At 48.1% G+C, this 8,008-nt stretch overlaps 1 non-coding gene across 1 annotated transcript; it reads left to right on the plus strand.

The window, feature by feature from the left end:
• The first annotated feature begins 1,626 nt into the window (after positions 1–1,626).
• TRNAE-CUC (transfer RNA glutamic acid (anticodon CUC)) lies at positions 1,627–1,699 on the plus strand. Its single transcript has one exon. It is a non-coding gene; the product is annotated as a tRNA-Glu (tRNA).
• The last annotated feature ends 6,309 nt before the right edge of the window (positions 1,700–8,008 follow it).

Here is an 8,008-nt window from a genome sequence, read left to right on the forward strand (position 1 = left end):
CACAGGAAAGTGAGCTCCCAAGAGGGCCCCCAAGATTACACAGGTAGGGTGGCCCAGATTGGGTGAGGTGTTTGGGCGGGTGCCCAACTCGGTCTCACCCCAGGCCTTCCCCTGTTCCCAGCGCCCCCGGAGCTGGGAACCCAAAGCCCTTTCTCCCTAATTTCTGTCCTCCCTGCAGGGTGATCAGGCAGTCCCCGTGTCCCGGCTCTCACGTCCTTCTGCCTGGCTATTGTATCTGCCGGCATCCTCTGAGGAGGGTGGCCGCAGGAAGAGGGCTGAGGAACTCTTGCGCACAGACGGGATGGATGTGGGGAAGAGAGTGACATGAGAGACGGAGAGGAAAAAGGCGAGAATCCCCGTCTCCAAGGACACGGGACCACAGGAAAATCCCCGTCGTTTACGCTGATTATGGATTCAGTCTGCGAGAACTAATAAAGCGAGAAAAGAAAAAAAAAGGGTGTTGGTTCAGTAACGTCACCACAAATTACAGTTGATTAAGCAGAATGCTGTCACCTGGGTCTGATTACCACGTGTCTCCTTGACAACCCCGAGTGTCATGAGGAGCGTGGCAGAGACGGGACCTCGCTCCTGTTTACACTTTGTGAGGACAGGTATCCTGTCTGCTCAGTCTGGGCAGTGTGGCCAGAGCTTCAGCGTTAGAAGGGACTCGAAAAGACCCCTATTTACAGAAAAACGAAAACATAATTAACACTGTTATTTGTTTTACAGGAAAGCTGTTAAGACAGTAAATCCAAAGGGTTCTCATCACAGGAAATAATATACTATTTTTCTTTCTCTTTTCGTTTGTATGTATATGGTGATGGATGTTCACCACTAAATTTATTTTAATCATTTCATGACGTAGTTAAGTCACATCATTATGCTGTGCACCTTCAGCTTATACAGTGCTGTAGGTCAACTATTTCTCAGTAAAACTGGAAGAAAACACACACACTCAAATGTAAAGTATAAAAGCACAAGCCATAGACTCAAAAATAAAAAACCGAAAAAACCCCTAAAACAAGACAACTGTGTCTTAAGTCCTGCCCGTGGTCCCTCCGTTTCTGGTTTCTGATGTGAGGTCACACCAAATAGCCACAGGGGCTGCTGAGGCAGCTGACCAGCCCTGACCAAGTTCTAAAGAAGCTGGAGCGAGAAATATGATGCTCACTTCACTTCCAGAACGAGAGTCGAGGGCCAATGCTAAACCAGGCTGCCGGGGACAGGAGCCCCCGTCAGCCAGGGCAGCAACGCTGCGGAGCTGGGCGCGCGCAGGGGGAGCGCTTCCGGCCTTTGGCTTGGAGGGTGTGGGGTTGAGTGGAACTGCGGGCCTGGGATCTCCTGACCTCCCTTTGGTGGCGGGCGTGAAGTTGACGTCTCCCAATCTCCAGCGCTCTCCCCCCAAAGCTCCCCGGTTATACCACCGCGTAAGCACACGCGCTTGTTTTGCAAACACAGCTTCAAAACACCCTCCAGCCTTCCCTTCTGCCAGAATGATGCCCCAAAGTTCCTCCCATATGGAAAACTGGGAGGGACCCCATAAGTAGAGAAACCTGTTTCCCTGTAGAGAGGGGAAAAAAAAAACCCAACACAATCTATGCATTAAAAAAAGCTAAACTTGGGGATTCCCTGGTGGTCCAGTGGTTAGGACTCGGTGCTCTCACTGCCGAGGGCCCAGGTTCAATCCCTGGTCCGGGAACTAAAATCCCACAAGCAATGTGACGTGGCCAAAAAAAAAAAGCTAAACTTATGGTGGAACAGGGGCAAGGACAGATTCCGAGTTTGGGATTGACACGTATACACCACTCTATTTAAAATAGACAACCAACAAGGACCTACTGTACAGCACAGGGAACTCTGCTCAATACTCTATAATAACCAAAATGGGAATAGAATTTGAAAAAGCATAGGTACCTGTGTACGTATAACTGAATCACCTTGCTGTACACCTGAAACTAGCAACATTGTAAATCAACTACACTTCCATATAAAATAAAATTTAAAAACTAAAAGCTAAACTAAACTAAATGGAAACACTTGAATGATTAACCGTGGTTATCTTTGGTTGGTGGGACAAAGCCTGATTTTCTTCTCATGTTCTTTCCTTTAACTTCCAAATGTGCTCTAATGCGTGTACTGTATAGTCATTTTATGCTGAGAAAAATATGAATTAAAATCTTTAGAGATGCTGTGGCCCTCAAAAGCAAGCTGCTTTGACTGTCCTCCACAAGGATCGAGTGGGCTATCTCTGTGCAGACAGAGTCCCCGGGAGGAAGCCCTGCCTCCACAGAGGGCAGGTTCCTGCACGAGCCCCAAGAAGACTTCTGCGGGCACCCCAGCTCTGGCCCCTCCAACACTCCCTTAAAGAGCTCTGCATTAAAAACAAAAACACACTAAACAGAAACAGACAGGGTCATGTGAAAAAGCCAAATCCCATTATCCTCCAACTCAGCTAAATGGCAGGAAAATAGAGACACATCCAGGCAATTCTGTGTTTCACTTTGAAGTCTGAACCTGTGCTTCTGAGTCTCTTTCTGGGTCCCTTGTCTCTCCCCTCCTGTCCTTCCCACCAGATATAAAATATCTGCAGACTACAAATAGGTATCTTGTGAGACAGCTCAGATACAGTAGACGGTTTTCACCATCAGTGCCTTTCACAAGCTCTGATCTTTGTGTTTTTAATACATTCAAAGCTTTCATGACCACATGAGCCAGCAATTCCACTCCTAGGTATAGACCTGAGAGAACTGAAAACATATGTCCACACAAACGTTGGTCCATGAATGTTTATGGCACCATTATTCATAAAAGCCCAAGGATGGGAACAACCTACATGTCTATCAACTGATGAACGGATAAAGGAAGTGTGGTGTATCCATACAATGGAATATTATTTGGCAATAAAAAGTACATGACAACATGGATGAACCTTGAAAACACGACCCTGAGCGAAGGGAGCCAGACACAAAAGGCCACTTAACATATGATTTCCTTTATAGGAAATGTTCTGAATAGGGAGATCTACAAAGACAGAGAGTAGATTAGCAGTTGCCAGGAGCTGGGGGATGGGGGCTAGGGAGCAGCCCAAGGCTAGGTAGTTTCTTTTGGAGGTGACGAGAATGCTCTCAAATTAACTGTGCTGGTGGCTACACGGCTCTCATTGAGCTGCAGGCTCTAAATGAGTGGATTGTATCATATCTGAATTGTATCTCAATAAGGTTGTTTTTGAAAAGTTTTAGCTATTTTACTCATAAGTAAATCAATAAACTTCACACACGCACATACACGCAGATGGTGTGGCCGCTCTGGGCTGCGGCAAGGATGGAAGCCAAGGCTGAACCCAGCTTGGACACAGCCAGGCCTGCAATCCACGCGGAAGGCAAACATCCGGGTCAGGAGCACCGGCGTCCGGACAGGACTGCCAAGCGGTGGGCGCAGGCTCAGGAGGGCCCTGCTGACCTCTGACCTCTGGTAAGAGCCACTCGCTCAGGTGCCTGGGAGCCAGAGGTCGTGGCGGGAGCTAGACTCCGCCCTCGGGGGGAGGCAGCTCCGTCCTCTCGAGCTGGGCTGGCCCCTCTTTTTCCCCTGCTGCAGCCCAGCCCCGAGCTCACTGCCTGTTCTGGGGTTGTGCCCTGTGCCCTACCTTCCCGGCCGCCTGGGTGGCTTCCCTTCCCCCTAGGTTGCTGACACAGGAAGAAGGTAGAACCCTCCGATCACCTGGGTAGAGTTTTGTTAGCGAGGGTCTGCTTTCTGGACTCCGAGCCCTGTACCGTGGGACATTTTAGCCCTTGAACTAAATTGTAAGCAGGGACAGGAAGTCCTTTGTACCTGCCAGAGGCTAATCTGGAGATTCCCTATTTTCCTTCAGAGAAAGGAAGGAACAGAATCCCCTAGTGCATTGCTTCCGCACACCAAACCACCTTTGCATGAAGGTAGCTGTGATGGGGGAAAAGGCCAAGGGTTAGGATGAAAGCGAACACTGCCGTCTATGCTCTTTATCGAGATTAACTTATCTGAGCCTCCTAGTCGCTCCATGAGCCTCCGTTACCTCACCTGTACGGTGGAAACTAGCCCCCAACTTACAAGTTATTTGAAAAAGTTAAGTGAGGTAATAATACCCGTGTGAGTTTCCAAAACTCTTAAAGTATCAGCCGTATCGGGTCTTACCATCATGACCATTCTTCTGTAAGCTATTTTGGATGCTGTAAGCATGCTCTCATTTGACCCTGGCTGGATGGTATTGTTATCCCCATTGTAAAGATAAGAAAACTGAGGTCAAGTAACCTGCCCACAACCGTACAGTAAATTGACGGATCATGGTATCAGCAATTCCTCACCTAGTGTCTCTCTCATCCCCAGGGTCTCAAAGTCTGGATGCACTTGAACCTCTCAGGCAAAGTCAGAGGCACAGAATCTACCCCAGACTCACAGAATAAAATTGCACAGGGTGGGGCTCAACCATGGACATTTTAAGTCGCCTTCAGGGGATTCGGGTGCACACCAGAGGTTGTGAATCTCTGCACTAAATCAAGAAGAGCTTGGAGAAAGGAAACCTAAAGGAAGAGGAGACATGTAACTACAGAAAACAGAGGATAAAGAAACTAGAAAATACGATCTGCCTGTGTATTACAGTGATAGCTAACTTTTACAGAATGTTTACCTCAGGTAGGCACTGTAGTAAGTGCTTTTTACACTTTGTATTTCTTCATTTGAATCTCGGAGCCACATGAGATAGGGGCCGTTGTTATTCCCATTTCACAGATGAGAGAACTGAGGCTCAGAGAATTTAAATTGGATTTAAATTATTTGCCCAGTGTCACAGAGCTAGTAAAGAGAGCCAGGAGAGCATCTTCACCACCTTGACATACTTTTAGAGAGGGAAATAGGCCAGGATAATGAAAAAGAAAAAACGGACAAGGCAAGAGGTACCACAAAACTCTCACGTGAAACAAAGCTGTCTCCAGGTTGCAGTGTGCCTCCTGCCTGAGTGTGCTGGCAACTCTGAGAAAGGAACTTGGGCACCTGTAGGAAAGTCCTCTGTATGTGGAGGTAAAGCCAGTCCAAACGCTTCCCTGCCCCTTGACAGGGCACCTCGCACTGAGCGTAATGGGTTGAATGGTGGACACCCCCACCCCCAAAGGATATGTGCAGGTCCTAATCCCTGGGACCTGTGAATGTGACCTTATTTGGAAAAAGGATCCTTGCAGGTGTAATTAAGTTAAGGACCTTGATTTGAGATCATCCTGGATTATCCACGTGGGCCCTAAATCCAACAACAGCTGTCCTTATGAGAAGAGGGGCACCAGAGAGAGAGGAGGAAAAGACCATGTAGAGACGGAGCAGAGTTGGGAGTAAGCAGCCACAAGTCACGGAAGGCTAACAGCCACCAGACGCTGGAAGGGGCAAGAAAAGGAATCTCTTCTAAAGCCTCCGCAGGGAGCATGGCCCGGCTGACACCTTGATTTTGGACTCCTGGCCTCCAGGACTGTGAGAGAATACGTTTCTGCTATTTCAAGCCACCCAGGTTGTGGTAATTTTTTCCCAGCTGCCCTAGGTAACTGTACACTGGGGAATGGACGACCAGTTTAATGGACATACTGTTTAAGTCTGCTCAGCAGCCTTTTTTCTTTTACCCAGGTTACAACTCCTCCCTTCCTTTACAGACCTGCTCTCCCAGTCTCCTGCCATGTGCTTCTCATGGTCTATACTAACCCCAGACACAGGGAAGTGCCTAGCCTCCAGAACTGACCAATCAGAGAGCCGCATCTCCTCAGCTGCCAGTGATTGGTCCAGGAGTGGCTTGTGAGCCAAGCCTGACCAATCAGAGTCCTTCCCCAGATTTTTGTATTACTGAGCTGGTGAGAGTTACACTTCTCTTTCCACTGGGACTGCTAACTTGGTGCATGAAGAATCCAGGGCACAGAGGGACGTGTTCTTGCAGTGTGGAGAAAGAGCATGTGCAGTAGGAATGAGGCCAACGTGTGAAAGGAAATAGAAGCAAGAGGTCAAGTTCAGGAGTGAGGACATTCTGAGAGCGTTTAAATTTCTAGATCCAGTTGACCCTGGGGCCCGCTCCACTGTTCCTATGGTTTGTTATGTGAAGCTTAATCTTTCTGCCCAGGCTAGCTGCAGTTGGGTTCTGGCCCCTGCAAGGGACAGAGCTCAAACTACCACAACAGATTTAGAGCAAGTGCCATGTCCCCAGGCAGAGCCAAGCATCTAGGAACAGGCTTTACTGCATTGCTTGCATTTTTTCCATTTCAGCAAACATTTGAGGACAAGATCAAGGGCTAGCCGTGTTATGCATTGAAGAAAAGAAGAGAAAGGCCCGTGCTTGAGAAAAATGGGTCTCCTTGATCTTTGTAGCATCAGTTAGAATGTCCAAAGGACGCAGTGGAGACCGTTCCAAGCAGGAAAATGTTTATTCCTGTTTGCTGGAGCCTGGGGAAGAGAAGAAACAGAAAAGATTCAGACAGGGAGCCAAGTTGGGGTGGGCACAGAGGCCCCAAGCCCCTGTCAGAACCACGCGAAGCCATGGATCCATCCCAATGCTGATCCCGGATCACAGTAACATCTGAAATTTCCTTAAGGCATTTCCTTCCCTTTCCGGTCTTTTTGGGTTCCTCAGCCCATATGTTGCTGATTTTCCATCTTTTCAAAACTCTCTGTTGCATTTCAAGTCAGAAGGTATCTTATTCATTGCTTCTGAATTTGAGGGGGAGGAAATCACGGAGGTCAGCAGGCCTTTCAATATAGAAAATAAATGCGCCAAGCTGGGCATGAATGTGTGAGTGCATGCGAGCGCACATGTGGCCTGTTCTTTCCTGCCGTTGTCTACATTTCAGCTCCATTGTGCAAGATCACGGGGGAGACTTGAACAGCACCTCTGAGAAAGGCTCCTCAGGTCTCCGTCTTCCCCCAAGTTGCCCTTCGTCGTTCGCTGCGTCAGCTATGCAGCCCTCGACCGCGTTAACTACTGGTCCGCAAGTGGCCGCTTTGAACTGGTCACCCACGAGAGGCACTCTGAGGCTCCTGTTTGCTGTGCGACTATTTTCTTATGTTGCCTGTTATGTTTCCAAGCGGCAGAGGGCTCCTCTCTTGCCTGAGGTGGAGCAGACAGGAGGCCTGGCCAATTAAAGCAGCGCCAAAGAAATGGCGGAAGTCTGGTCTTCCAACAAAGTTCAACAGCAAAGTTCAAAGCTCATGAAGAAATTAAATTTGTCTGCTGTTCTTCATCTAAAGGAAAAGCTGATTTAGAGAACGAGAGAACGTGTGGGATGAGGGGAGCCGTTGGATTCCTTCCAGCGTCACCATGAGGTCTCCAACCTGTCATGCTCCCCAGGGAGTGGTGTGTAGGCTTGGAAATAGACATGGATCCTACTCAAAGAAAGGTAGCTTAGCATGGGTGCTGGGAAAACAGAAAGGTAGCAGGGGTCATTCGTTTTCCTAAATAGGGCTTTTAAAAAGTAATACAGAAGAGAAATAAATAACGGACCCCAAAGAGTTGGTGGTGCTCACTTCCAAGCAAAGTTAACAAATTCATCATAAACATGACTTTAATTTCTGAACCCCAAACGGGGGCAGGTGGTCTTATGACCACTTGTATACCTTCCATGAGTATACGTGGAAACTATGCTTTAAATCTGACTGTCCCAGATACGATAAGATAGCAGTTTCTCAACTGAGGGCAGTTTTGCCCTCCCCTCACTGAGGAAAATTGGCAATGGAGACCTTTTTTATTGTCATGACTCGGGGAGGTCATAGAGGGAGGGAAAGTGTGGTACCGGCATCTACTGGATAAGGGCCAGGGGTACTGCTACACATCCTACAATGTACACAACAGGCTCCAGCAACAAAGAATTATTCAGTGTAAGTGTCAATAGTGCCACTGTTGAGAAACCCTGAGCATAAGTGATATAACTGGCACACCCGTCGTCACCATCCTGGGCTACTTAAACCCACTGGCAGGTTAAAAGCGCTCCCCTTTCCTAAATTATGACTGCATATC

This window comes from Lipotes vexillifer, unplaced genomic scaffold, assembly GCF_000442215.2.
Source record: "Lipotes vexillifer unplaced genomic scaffold, Lipotes_vexillifer_v1.1 scaffold664, whole genome shotgun sequence".
Taxonomy (NCBI): domain Eukaryota; kingdom Metazoa; phylum Chordata; class Mammalia; order Artiodactyla; family Lipotidae; genus Lipotes; species Lipotes vexillifer.